The sequence below is a fragment of the Chiloscyllium plagiosum genome, chromosome 3 (assembly GCF_004010195.1).
Source record: "Chiloscyllium plagiosum isolate BGI_BamShark_2017 chromosome 3, ASM401019v2, whole genome shotgun sequence".
NCBI lineage: Eukaryota > Metazoa > Chordata > Chondrichthyes > Orectolobiformes > Hemiscylliidae > Chiloscyllium > Chiloscyllium plagiosum.
The window spans coordinates 14,234,602-14,249,171 of NC_057712.1; the positions used below are offsets into that span (position 1 = coordinate 14,234,602).

The window sequence follows — 14,570 nt, forward strand, 5'->3', positions numbered from 1 at the left end:
GTGAGTTGTTCAGTAGACCTTTACCCTGCAAGCACCCTGAAATGCAGTGTGCAGCCTCGTTACAACTGCTCACTTTTCAGCACCAGAGTTAATCTTTCTGTTTTGATTAGCTAGGTGATAGAGGGTTCAGAGAGGAAAGAAATTCACCATCCTTACTCAGTGTGGCCTTCATGTGATTCACAGCACTGTGGCTGACTCTTTACTCCATTCTGAAATAGTCTAGTAAGCCGTTCAGTTCAAGGCCAATTACTGAAGGACAGCAAATGCTGGCTTTGCCAGCACCACCCACATCCCTTGGCAGGAAAACAAATCAGTTGTGCAAGAGATGTTGCATTATTGGATAGATTTCAAACCAAACAGGCACTGTACCATTAATGTCGATCCACTATCACAATATGTTACTTTCAGCCATAAAAGATACATGCCCCACCTTCAATTACTCTGTGTGCAATGGAATCAGCACAATGTCTTTTCGGTCAGTCCGATATATGCAGTAACATCACAACACAACTGCTGGAGTAAATCTGTGATACTTTTCGTCGTATAGTTACTGTGAATGATAAACTCAAGAATCTCAACAAGAAGCTGGCACTCTGTGGGATAGTTATGTGGAATGACATACAATAAACCATAAAACCTATCCAGGAGAGTCTGTGATGTGATATCTTCAAAGCTTATAGCTGGCAAGTTCATTGATGTAAGTACAAGATACTCGTTCCTGACATACACCAAATGTGAATGTGTTGGAATACATATTCCATAGTTACTTCCATGTTTCTAAAGCATCTGTATTTTCCAGGGAAAATGCCATTTATGTGAATACTGGAAGAAAAGTGAGCATCTGTAAGTAAATAAACAATCGCAAAGAAAGAAAAAAAGGGAATGAGTGTGTGGAAGAGGATGAATAATTGTGAGAATGAGAGAGAGGTTTGTTATTACTAATGGTCTGTAAATCAATTGTAATATTAAAGCTAGAGGCTGTGTCAAACAGAGAATGATAGGTATGTATATATCGTAATAGGGACCATAAAATAGCTATATTCAATGGTTGAGGTTCCATTACATTAGTGGTATTAAAGCGGGTTAATGAGAAATTCCGGCCTCAACCAAGCATAGGAATTGTATTTACAGTGTAGCAAAATCACAATTTCATTGCTTCTACAGTTCACTTGCTGCATAATCACTCATGAGAACATATGAGAAAATGCTAAAGGAGCATCTGGAAAATGCAGAAGGAAAGAAATTTCTACAACAAATTATGAGTCTGAGTTGAAAACAGCAATAGATTTTGTTTCTTCTATTTATTGAACACATTCATTAATTTGTTAAATTTTCACCTTATATGTCCTATAATTTGGAATTTATGTAGCATTTCAGCTACTAGCTGAATTTTCCCATTTGCAGTTAAAATGTGGTGGTGAGTGAGTTTCATAATGCTCAGTCCATCGTGGCATGGGTTGAATTTTTTCGTGCTTTTTCACCTCATTAATTATGCAACTGAGCTATCTGGTGCATTTCTTGGGTGAGGAGAGTGAGGTGAAAGTGCTCATCACTGCCTGAACCTTGTGGCTTCCACACCTCTGGTGCTGTCTGCAAGCAGCCACGCACTACTTCCAAAACTCAGATGAAACCTTAGATGAAAGGCAATCCAGCTCACTGCATCAGTAACAGGGATCTGGAGGAGTTTTGTACAAATTCAGCCACATGAGAAGGTTTGATGCTCAGTAGCTGATGCACCTGTCTCAGTTTCAGAAGCTTTGAGATCAAGTCCCACTTGCATGTGACACAGGTCTGGCCCATTCCCTGAGCCTGCACCATTGCAGTCACCTGGGGCTGGCCATCTTCCATGTCAGCTGGATGTCTAAGATGGACTGTGACTGCAGGCACACCATGTACAACGCTCTGTATAAAGGAGGTCAGGGGGGATGAAAGTACCCAATATTGCCCTCACCCTGATGACCAACTTTGTGTGAGGCTGCATCAAGCTGTGTGTAGACCCTCGCTGCACAACCACCAAATGTACTGCGATTTTACTTGCCCGTGGTGTTGAAGAGGATGGGACTAGCCTCAGTGTGGCCAAGTAGTTGGACCATTCCATATCATCTGTCCCTTGTGGAAAAATTTGCAAAGCAAAGCACTTTTGCCCACAGGAAGTGGTCAGCATATAATGTCCTCGATACCCTACAGGAAAACGGGATGGTTCCCTGAGTAGACCGTCAAAGTCATTTGGCAGAATGCATCATCGCTAGAACTTTCCAACAAGCACCAAAACATCACTGGGCTGGTAGTGAGAATGGCACTACCTGTGCGATCCTTCATGCATGCCGATTGCTATGCACTATTGCATGTTACTCTTAGGGCAGCTCTGGGGGCAAGGGAATGGGGGAAGAGACTGTCACACTGCTCTTCTGGAATATGCCTTTGCCAGCAAGGTCTGGAGAGAGATGCAGTGTTTTTTTTTAATTAATATTCATAGAATCCCCACAGTGTGGAAACAGTCCCTTCGGCCCAACAAGTCCACACCGACCCTCTGAACAGTAACCCACCCAGACCCATTCCCCTACCCTATTACTCTACATTTGCCCCTGACTAATGCACCTAACCCACAAATCCAAGGACATTATGGACAATTTAGCAATCCATGGCCTGCACATCTTTGGACTGTGGGAGGAAACCAGAGCACCCAGAGGAAACCCACACAGACACGGGAAGAATGTGCAAACTCCACACACACACAGTTGCCTGAGGCTGGAATTGAACCCGGGTCCCTGGTGCTGTGAAGCAACAGTGCTAACCACTGAGCCACTGTACCATTGTGTCAAGGCTCGTCCCAAACAGCTTGATAATGTAGGGGTCGCAGGCAGTTCCCCTGGAAGGCCATCAACTCAGTGAAAGATGGTTGTCTGTTGGTCTTTCAGTTGACCTTGACCAAATGTTGTAGATGGGCACACCTCAAGGTCCAGGACTACCTGCTGAGGGATGCACTAAAGCCTGGGGCAGCTGCCGCCAACACACAGTGAGGAAAGACTGCAGTCTAAGGGTCTTTGTGCCAATGTTTCATGAGTGTCCTTTCAGTTGTCAGATCCTCTTGTTGCCTCAAAATGAACAGAAACAGCTTCCTGCGTAAGTTAAAAAAAAGCTTTTGTTATTGCAACTGTAGAAAATATCTGAGGAATGTCAAAATTCCAATCTTTTGTTTTATTTTTCAAAGATGGTACAGAATTAACCTAGAACCTATCCACAGGATTTAGATGATACTTTATGAATAAAGCATACTTTTGAAATAAAGAAAATCATGTCCCACTACAAGATTAGATTAGAATCCCTACAGTATGGAAACAGGCCCTTCGGCCCAATAAGTCCGCACTGACCCTCTGAAGAGTAACCCACCCAGACCCATTTCCCCAACCCTGTATTTACCCTTCACTAATGCACCTGACACTATGGACAATTTAACCTGGCCAATTCACCTAACCTGCATATCTTTGGATTGTGTGAGGAAACCGGAGCACCCGGAGGAAATCCACGTAGACATGGGGAGAATGTGCAAACTCCACACAGACAGTCACCCGAGGCTGGAATCAAACCCTCATCCCTGGTGCTGTGAGGCAGCAGTGCTAACCACTGAGCCACCATGTCGCCCCCAAGACTAAAAAAAAAGCAAAATGCTGGAGATCTGAAGCAAAAAGAAACTCAGAAAGTGTTAGAGAAGTTCAGCAAATCTGGCAGCATCTCTGGAAAGAGAAACAGAGTTAGTGTTTCCAGTCCAGAAGAGTTATTGGAGTTGAAACATTAACTCTATTCCCCTCTCCACTGACACTGCCAGACCTGCTGAGCTTTTCCAGTACTTAAGTAAAAGCGAAATATTGTGGACGTGAAAAACTGAAACAAACACAGAGAATACTGGAGAAAATAGTGGAGCGAGAAACAGAGTTAACATTTCACGTCTGGTATGACCCTTCTCCATTTCATTCTGCATCTCATTAAGTTCTGAAGAAGGACTTGAAACATTAACTCTGTTTCTTGCTCTGCAGATGCTGCCAGACCTGCTGAGTTTTTCCAGCATTTTCTGTGTTTGCTATTCCAGTGCATTCTGTTTGTGTTCCATACCAACACTTGTTAGCCGAGAAAGGCATGTTCATGATGTGGTTCAATGGGTTCAAAACCAGTCTGCGAATATTGCTAACACTTTCTCACTATCACCCAGAGGGAATAAAAACATTTGGATAAAATAGGAAACAAATATTCAAAGATGGTTTCTTGATACATAGTCAATGTCTCCATTCATATATAGGAATCCAATTTTACAGGATTTTTTTTTAAAACCATCCCTATTTTTAAACATTTATGTATCTGCATGTCAATACCTTCTGTTTCTTCCCTCTGGTAAAAGTCCTATCATACTTTGTGCAGTTTCATTGTTGTTTTGCATTGCATGGCATCTGCCACATAACCATCTACTGTTTGCATTCTCCCCAGTTCTTTATTTTTTGTCTCAGTTTTCTCTCCCTTGGTATCATCCATAAACCACAACAAGTTTCCTCTCGTAACATTCCAAATTATTTATGTGAAAGCAAATCAGAAAACCGACTCACAAAAACAGCAACATGCTCTCCATATTGAGCATCCCCTCCTCTGAGTATTGAGGACAGCAAGGAAACAAAGTGTTCTCTTGCTGGGAGACATCAATGTCCAACACTGTGAGTGGCTGCTAACAATGCTAGCTTCTTACTGAAAAGGACAACTTCCAGACTCACTAGTTGACAAGAACTCCATCACAACAGAGAAACCCTTTTTGACCTCATCAACACCAACTTGCTGTTACAGTTGCATTATTAGGTCCATTTTCCATTATCTGTATTGGTGGTCATGACCCTGCACACTTCTTTTGGTAGGGTTCTTTACCCTAAGAGCATCTCGATATATTGCTTAGAATTAATACAATGAATTAGGCTGTATCAGTATGGAATTCATGCAAGATGAGGCGAAGTCATAAGAAAAACACCCATTTACTCTATTTTATTCTTTATGTTTATAAAATCACTTGCTAGGCAGCAGTTGCAATTCTGAGCAATTCCAACATTTTAAGAAGATGCCTGTCCCTGGAGAGTGTTCCAAGATGATTTATTAGAATGTTGCCTACGATGAGGAACGTCATTTGCATGGGAAGGCCAGAAAAGCTGCAATGTTTCTTAGAACAGAATTATGAAGGGTTTTACAACCATAGAATATTTCAGCACAACACCTGTTGTGCTGGTTCTCATTCTTTGCAAGTCTAGTCATGCTTCCTCCCACACATCCACTTTTCATCCAGAATTCTGCAAATCCCTCATCCTCAGTCATGTGTCCAACATCCCATTAAAATTATTTATGATAATATCCATAATATTTTCACATAGAGCATTCCAGATTTCAAGAGCTGTCTGACTGAAAGCCTTGGTCTGAGGTGGGGGCAGCATGCTGGCTCAGTAGTTAACACTGCTATCTCACAGCACCAGGGATCTGCGTTCAATTCCAGTCTTGGACAACGGAGTTGTCTGTGTTGAGTTTGCACATTCTCCCCTTGTCTGCATGGGTTCCCTCTGGGTGCTCCGGTTTCTTCCCACAATCCAAAGATGTGCAGATTAGGTGAATTGGCCACGGTAAATTGCCCATTGTGTTCATAGATGTATAGGTGAGGTGTTTTAGTCAGGGGTAAATGTAGAGTAGTGGGGAATGGATCTAGGTGGGTTACTCTTTAGAGTGTCAATGTGGACTTGTTGAGCCTAACAGCCTGTATCCACACTGCAGGCTTCTTGATGAATACCTCCAACTTCTAAACTTTCCAGACCTTCTGCAGGTAATTTTAAATCTACATCCTCAGGTCATTAATCCATTTTCTGAGAGTAGTTATTCTCACTTTAATGGATTAAAGCCTCATGCTGTCTTGAAAACCTTTATAAAGTTGCCCGTCAATTTGGAGATCAAGCAGAGTTAATGTTTTGGGTCGACAGTTCTGTAAGAGATTTCTGAAGAAGTGTCACTGGATCTGAAACATTAACTCTGCTTTCTCTCCATAGATGCTGCCTGGCCTACTGAGTTTCTCCAGCAAGTTTTGTTTTTGTTTCCCTATTCTCAGCATCTGTAATTCTTTTTTTTAGATGCTCTTAACTTTCCAATTCCAAGAGAATGGGCTTAATGTTTCCAATCTCTCCTCATAACTGAAGTCTCTCCACTGTAACATGTTAGTGAATATCCTTTGTACTTTCTCTGAAGGCATTGCACTTTTCCTGAAATGTGGCTTGTCCATAATATTCCAGCTGAGCTCCAACCGGTGATTTGTGATGTTTCTGCATCATACTTTTTCTTTGACATTCTGTGACTCTCTTTATTAACCCAAACAGTTCACATGCATTTAAATCCAAAGAAATACTCAGCAGTTGGGCAGTATCTTTCTTAAGACACTTTCGGGTCAGTGATCTTTCGCCAGAATCCATTATTGATACCAACCTTGGAGTGACTTTTGCAGCGCTACAGTGTTAGTTGAGATATTAGCCATGTGACGCTGCATTGTGGTTGGATCCATCAGTGGTTTGGATTTGGAAACCACTTCCATGATGTAAAGGAAGGAAACCAAATAGTGCATCTTGTGGTTAGTAGGACTTGACCCCTCCATGCTCCATGACCATGATAATAGGCAGGTCTGTCAATGCATCAGATATTGTTCTATGCATAGATATCGGTTTTTCTTGCACATTGCCTTGGAGAACTCATTTGAGTCCCTTATAAACCCCTCTCCCCCAACTGTGAGCTGGTATAGGCATGATATTTACTCCTTGGCGTGGCAGGTGGCCATTTATATCTGATCTCTCAACACATGCAGGTTGTGCCTCTGCTTCTCCAGCTGCCTGCTGTACCCTGGAAAAAAACGGAAAAGGTGTCAGTGAGTGTGTTGCAACCACAGTGACGTGCCAACCACAATTGAATAGCAGACAGTATATGGAAGAACTATATGGTGGGTTTGCAGTTTCTAGTAGGGAATATATGGCAGCTAATTTGGCAGTCATGTAGTTAACTTAGTGGTGTATTGCATGCATAGGTAACAGATAATGGTAGCACACTATGATAGGTTAGTTAAATCACATGATAAATGAGCTAATGCTAAAGACGATAGTGATGTACTGTGATAGGTTAAGTGTAAGCAGTAGATCAGTGTGGCAGAGATGATTAGTTTAGAAAGACGAAGCAAGCTAGTATGATTGGTTATGCTAATACTGCCAGATAAACGCGGGAACTAGAAAAGTATAAACAGAAGAGGCTCCAAGAGGGGTGTGGGCAGAAAGGAAAGACACTTTCTGTCTTGCATTTGCGAATAAAAGTTTAGCTTGGTGAAAGATTTTCTGTGTCTCCTGGCAATTTTCTCAGAGTATTGGGTGATCTTTCCAAAACAAATTTGGCGCAGCGAGTAGGTTTGGAAAGAGACCCCTCTGATAAATGGCGGCAGCTGCAGGGCACTTCCCAGTTTTTAATGAGGACCCTCCTGAACCTGACAGAAAAAAAGGTTGGCGACCTACAAAAAAGATAAGCATTTTGCTGCTAATTTGGACTATATTCTGTCAAGTAAGGGAGGTCCTTGGGGATGTAGAGGTGCAGGGAAACTGCCGAAGGGTCTCTCTATCCCAAAGAACCATAAGGTGGATGGTACATTAAAGTTTGGGGAGACGCAGAGGATTGTTCAGGAAAACTTCTCAGTGGGGTGAGTAGGTGTAGAACAAAGAGATTGACTGAGATAAAATTCCACGTGGTGTAGGTAAGTTCCTGCGGACACTACCCTGAAAAAAAGTAGGGGACTGTACAGGCAGGACAGAAAATTCTGTGGATACGACTCTGAAAAAAAGCAGGGACTGGATGGGCAGAACAGGTAAGAAAAGATTGTTTTATTGTTAGTATTAATGATTCTGAGTGAAATTGAAAGCCGGCAGATTGGTAACAAATGATTAAAAGTAAAGTAGCAGAGAATAGCCAAATTTTCCAAAGCACTATAAGACTATTGGACTTTAAAAACTAGGACTGTATGGATAATCAGACTGACATAACTTGAACTATTGACAAAGGGAATGCAGTTGAAATATTGAGTAGGAAATTCCCAGTAGCAAGAAATGATATCATAAAAATTTCTGAAAAATGGGAAAAAGGAACTAAGGATTTGCTATCGAAATGGTCAAAAGAAGGTACCTTTGATATAAATATGTGCGATGAAATGGAAGAGCCACAGCCCCAAAGATAAAACTAGAAAGTGAATTCAGAAAAGGGAACAGGAGGCAGAGGTCTCAAAACGTTTTAGAATTGAGGGAGAAGAATTGAGGAAAATCTATCAGGCACAAGTTATGACTGGGGTGGGGGTGTGGGGAGGGGGGGGGGGGGCGGGGTGTGCCAGAGAGCAGAACAAACAACATTTGGAAACAAAGACTTCTGGAGGAGAAAATCTCCACGTGTTCAGAGCAGAACAAAAAGCCTTTGGAAATGGAGGCTCAGCAAGAGAAAACATCCATATATTCTGATTTAAAGCAATTAGAAAACACTCCTCCTTATTCAGGTCAAGAGAATGTGACACACTGTCCTGTAATAAGGGCAACAGTCATGGTAGAGAGAGAATTGGATGGGGAGGGAGCTGACCAAGAGCTGAATATATTAAGAATGAAAAGAGACAGAACAGGAGAGGAAGAAAAAAGAAATAGAAGCTGTACAACAGGAAAAAGAGAGATTGTGAGGTGAAATTCAGATATTACGCATGTTAAGAGAACAAAGCGACTGTAAGGCATATCTAAATCATTACAGAAATGTTGAGTGGAGGCAGATGGAGAGTGATAGGGAAAATGACAGGGGGAAGGGAGCAGAAGATGCAGCAACACAGGCAGGAAGATGGGCCTGAGCAGAACAAAAGTAGGAAAAGAATGGAAGGAATTGGAAGTAGAGTCAGAATTGGAACCTGATGAGGAATCACAAAGTAGCAATTTTAGTAAAGAAGCCCCCACAGGAGAAGATGCTGCCATTGTTTATAAAAGCCCGGGGGGGGAGACAGCCACAATACAGTCCTTGGGGAACACAGGATGGGCTAAAAAATGTGTTGCCCAGCTTACATGAGGGAGCAGGCAAGTTGATTAGAGCCTTTGAAGATGAAACCACAGGATGGTTGTTGGCTATGGGGGATCTGAAGGCACTGCTAGTACAGATGGTGGGACTCTTGAAATTAAGAGAGATAATGGACCGAGCCCGCCTGAAGAATGTGGTGGACAATCCGATGATTGGTGCTGGGTTTGATCGAATAAGACAAAGGGTATGGCACGCCCTTAGAGATCGATTCCAAAGCTTTGAGAGGAGATCCACCGGGAGACACTGAAACCCCGGCAGTTTGTCTAGAAAACTAGTTCAAAAGGTGGAGGCTTGAAACAGAACAAGACGTGGAAGGTAGCCAACTGTTGACCACAGTGTTCCAGACTGCAATTGTCAAGGCAATGCCCCCTCAAGTCAAATCTAAGCTAGAGGAGGTAGTGGGTCCAACGTCAATGACCCGCCAGGAATTCAGAGATCATGCAATCTATGCAGTCGAAAGAAACCAGAGAGACAAAAAGAAGCTGGCCGGTCAACAGGAGGAGGTGCAGAGAAAGTTGACACAAATGCAGCTCGAGGAACTTAAAAAAACAGAGAGAGAGAAAGGCAAAAGGATGTTGCCAGTGACAACTGAGTTGCTAGGTGCTCCTGAAATGAACAGCATGCTGGTCCAGGGTGAACCCTCTCACACCGCCTGGCAGGCACCGGAAAACCCCAATGATTCCAATAATGAACATTTTTGGGGGGAACTTTTCAACCAAGGGCAAAATAAAATTAAACAACAGCCCAGACAGAACTGGAGTTTCCAAGGACAGAGACAAAGAGATTGGGGGTGGTCCAAAGGGTATGGTGAGAAGTCAGACTCAGAGAGGGTCAGAAATAGTGTGTTGGGGATGGCAGGATTTAGTTCAGACTGGCTTGGGGAATACGCCAAAATTATGGCTTCCCTGAGGAAAGTAATGAAGGGGGCGGGACATACAAGTCTGAAGAGTGCGCGCAGTGGAATGAGGACGCTGCAGCAGCTTTCAACACCTTTAAGCAGGCATTGTAGTCAGCTCTGGCATTAGCCCTGCCTAACTATAAAGCAAGACGGCCTGTGGAGCACAGATGACAGTTTGTGGTTGGTACCTAACCCTTTGTTAACCATTCTCATCTCAGAGGCACATGGGTTGGATCACTGTGCTATAGTAGGGGGGAAGTACTGAGGAAGGTAAAGAAGGACGGCTTCTGGTCACCTTACTTGCAGGCCTCAGTGGATTACATATTGTCACAATGCGATGTACGTGCTCAATATAATATCAGAAAGGGGATAGTGACCCCTATAGGATATATACAAATACCTGAGGAATGATTTAAACATTTGGTGATTGACTACGTGGACATGATAAAGACAGTGAGAAGGAGGAGATATATGTTAGTGGTAATCACTAGGTTTCGTAGAAAGGTTGAGGCAGCTCCATTGAAAGACTCAGCGGCAGGCACAGTAGTGAAATTCTTAACTTATGAGGTTATTCCGAGGTTTGGCATACCGTTGGAGATCAGTTCAGAAAATGGATCTGCTTTTATCTAAAGAGTGGTTAAGTTGATGCTGCAGATTTTGAGGATCAAGCAGAGATTTGGATGTGTGTATCGTTCCCAATTACACGGTATGGTGGAACGGAGTAATGGAACTTCAAAAGCTAAGTTGAATAAAATTTGCGCAAGTACCAATCTTATCTGGATCAATGCGCTGCCACTGACACTGATGAGAGCCACCATATGCAGACTAACCTCATGACTAACTTGACACCACATGAAATGCTTACTGGTAGACCCATGCCGGTGACCAGGTGGAGGGGTCTGTATGAAGAACTTAGCTTGGAACAACTGGAGCAAGAACTTAAGCAGTAGTTGCAACAGCTAACTATGATGCATGAGTCTATCCACACACAGGATAAACTGAGGGAGCCGGTGTCTGCCAAAGAAGAGGGACCTGTTAAACCGGAGATCAGATATGTGTATGAGTTTTCCGCAGAAAGTGGGATAAGCCGAGAAGTGGGGATATTTTCATGGTAACCAAGGTGTCGCCCACTGCTGTTCAAGTGGAGGGACAATCCACACAGTATCATCTGAATCATTGCACTAGAACTGTCCCACAGACACAGACAGACTGTAGAGCTGAGGTAAGTGAGGGTGAAGAAGGGGCAACAGAGACTGAACGGGGACATGCTGGGAATCAATACTCCTTCATGAGTGAGGTCTTCGGGGATACTGGTGCCTCCAGGGCTATCAGAGATGGGTCTGTGGAAGGTGAAGTTTCTCCTGTTGTGTGGTTGGGGATGGGATGGGGGAGGCCACTAATGCCCCCTCCCCAGTCCTGCACCTTCCTACTCCTGTACAGACTTAGGGACCATCAGTTTGGCAGACCTGGTGGATCTCACTTGGTAGTGCCAATGCCCTGCAAAGCCTAGCCCAAAGGTATAGAGGAGTACAGAGTGTGGAGCCCACTCCCCTAGCATGGTTGTCTGCCCACAGCAATCATTGGTACCAATGGACAAATTACACGGCAGCAATGTTGTCTAGACAGGACTGTTTTCTATGCGCTAAGTCACAACCCTCATACTTTGTTGTTCCTGTGCCCTATAATTCTTCCACCTGCTCCCAAAGGCTAAGGTGATGACCCGTTGGCCATTTAATCCGAATCACTTATCGTTATATATGCGGCCCTGTTGCCCTTTCTGATGCCTCCTCCTTCAAGCTTCCAGATTATACTGTTAGGATGAGTGGGGGAGGCAGCAACTCCAACAGTGTTGCAGTTATTAGATTAGATTCCATACTTTGTGTAAACAGGTCCTTCAGCCTAACCAGTCCACACCGACCCTCTGAAGAGTAACTCAGCCAGATCCATTTCCCTCTGACTAATGCACCTAACACTATGGGAAATTTAGCATGGCCAATTCACCTGATCCCTTGGTCTACCAGTAAGAGTAACCAGACGTTCTCTGTAGTTGATTTCATGGTGCGTAAAGGCTTGAGCTTTGAATATTTCAGAGGGAATGGCTCTGTTCTGTTAGGCCACTTTGAAGGCTGTTGTGTGAGTATGCTTGACACTCTGACTGTCACACCTTTTGGTGCCAGTGTGATAAAATATGAGTTTGTTATGAATTCTCAGCACGTTCCCTTAGCAGATAGCTGGTGGCTGTGTAGTCTGGATGGCGGGGGGGGGCTGCATCTGATGCTTCACTCTGGCTGGAATGGTGACTGCGCCCATGCGATACTCCTCCATGAGATTGTTGTGTCACCACGGGCCCAGTTTGATGCCCTATTACAACCAATTTTTCACCGCCCTAGATGGGAATATGTCCCAATCCAGCAATATGCACTGATGGTATAGGTCAGCCGAGGGCCAACTCTAATGAGTTCAAGGCCCGAAATGAGATTGCCGTGGGCTGGGAAGCACTTATCCCTGCCATTAGTGTTAGCAGAAATGCTGAATGGATTCATTACGGCAGAGATTTACTACTTACACCGATGATGCCCTCTCGGCATTAGGTGAGCAGTTGGATGCAATCAGTAAAGTGGCATGGGAAAATAAGCAGGCCTTGGACTGGCAGTTGGCTGAGAAAGATGGTGTCTGTGTACTGTTTGGAGAACATTGCTGTACCTTCATACCCATTAAGACTAGCCCGGAGGAATCCTTTATTGAGGCGATGGATAAGCTAACGACTTTACAGAAGGAGCTTAAGGAGAATGCAGGGTCCAGCCATTGATTTTTTTGGCTAGTTGGGTAGCGTATTGGGTGGATGGGGGGATGGGGGAGGTGAGGTCTTGGTTTGCCTGTTGCATGTATTGTACTGATTATTGTTGCATTTGTATTTTACTGTGCTGTATCTCTTGTTAAATCCTTTTTTAGTGCGACTTGTGGCGCGACAATTCCCTGTCGTTCGGGTGGACTCTGGATCAAACCCCTCTTCAGCTAAGGTTCCAATGCTCTATTACTATGATCTGATGTCTGCTGAAGTGCTGGAGCCTTGTCTAGATGAAGATGCCTGACTTACATGTGTTGCGTGTGTGCTTAGATTGTGCGGAGACCTTGGGTCTTTTTTCCGTTCTAGCTAATGTGGGATGGGTCTTTGGCCCGGAGACTCCAGGTGCAGAGGGAGAATCCTTTGAGAACTGGACCCTGGAAATTGTTTTTGCTCACTTTTGGGGCTGCAACTACTGATTTGGCCTTTGTACGCCCAGCCTCAGTGTATTCTTTCTCTGTGTGAGACCAGTATCTCTCAAAGGAGGGAATATGGAATGTATGGAAGTTAATTTGGCAGTTATGTAGTCAATTTAGTGGTGTAATACATGCATAGGTTATGTTGCATGGCTCAGGTTACAGATAATGGTAGCAAATCTTGATAGGCTAGTTAAATCACATGATAGATTAGCTAATGCTAAAGATGATAGTGATGTACTGTGATAGGTTAAGTGTAAGCAGTAGATCAGTGTGGCAGAAGATGATTAGTTTAGAAAGACAAAGCAAGCTAGTATGATTGGTTATGCTAATATCACCAGATAAACGCGGGAACTAGAAAAGTATAAACAGAAGAGGCTCCAAGAGGGGTGTGGGCAGTCAGGAAAGACATTTTCTGATTGCCACAGCTTGTGTTTGCAAATAAAAGTTTAACTTCGTGAAGGATTTTCTGTGTAACCTGGTAATTTTCTCAGAGTATTGCTTGATCTTTCCACAACACTAACAACAATGTTCAGATTGGCTTCTGAGCAGGTGACCATGGATTGTGCAGAGCCAGTGCAGCAGAACTATCTAACCTGTAACGAGAAAGTATTAAAAATTTCCTTCTCTGTCTCTCTCCTGTGTTGAGATCTTCAGAAAGTTTCCAGCAACACCAAGCGGCATCTGCTCAGCTTTCTCTGCAAATCCTGTTGACGGAATAATCAAATATCTTCAGAGAATGGAAGACTGAACATCATTGTGCAAATAACTTTGTGTCAACATCAAAGAAGTGAAAGGGAGTCAAAGGAAATAATTCATTGAATTCTATGGTCAACATTGGTGTTATTGACAATGCGTGACAGTGAGGTGAAACATGCAAATATAATGTGCAGTTGATAAGATAATGTCTCGTTGCTTCACTGACCTTGAACATAGGTGTGTGACGATTAAATATCTTGGATCAAGACAGAATGAAATGTTATTAGCTCTCAGTGAGTGGAAAGCTTCAGTTATGTTGCTTACATGACAATGGGTGACAAACTGTTAGATGTTGCAAATATCTCCAAACCTAGTTTGGAAGGAGTCAGATGTCTAAATATTAATTTCCACAGCCATTGGCAATGCCAACCTTGCAATGCTCTGAGCTTGCATTTGTGGTTGCAGCATATAGTAAATTTCATGAAAACTTGTATATTAAAGTGTAGATGTCGCACAATTTATTCCTTCCAAGGTTCATAGAAGAGAACCATTCTTTGAGTTGATATTGGCCTCCTCCCAA

At 43.3% G+C, this 14,570-nt stretch overlaps 1 long non-coding RNA gene across 2 annotated transcripts; it reads left to right on the plus strand.

The window, feature by feature from the left end:
* Nucleotides 1-292: 292 nt before the first annotated feature.
* Nucleotides 293-14,179, plus strand: LOC122541066. Of its 2 annotated transcripts, XR_006309514.1 has the most exons (4): nt 293-697; nt 800-843; nt 12,983-13,050; nt 13,941-14,179. It is a non-coding gene; the product is annotated as an uncharacterized LOC122541066 (long non-coding RNA). The 2 variants fall into 2 exon arrangements; XR_006309510.1 differs by lacking the exon at nt 13,941-14,179 and having other exon boundaries at nt 12,983-13,924.
* The last annotated feature ends 391 nt before the right edge of the window (nt 14,180-14,570 follow it).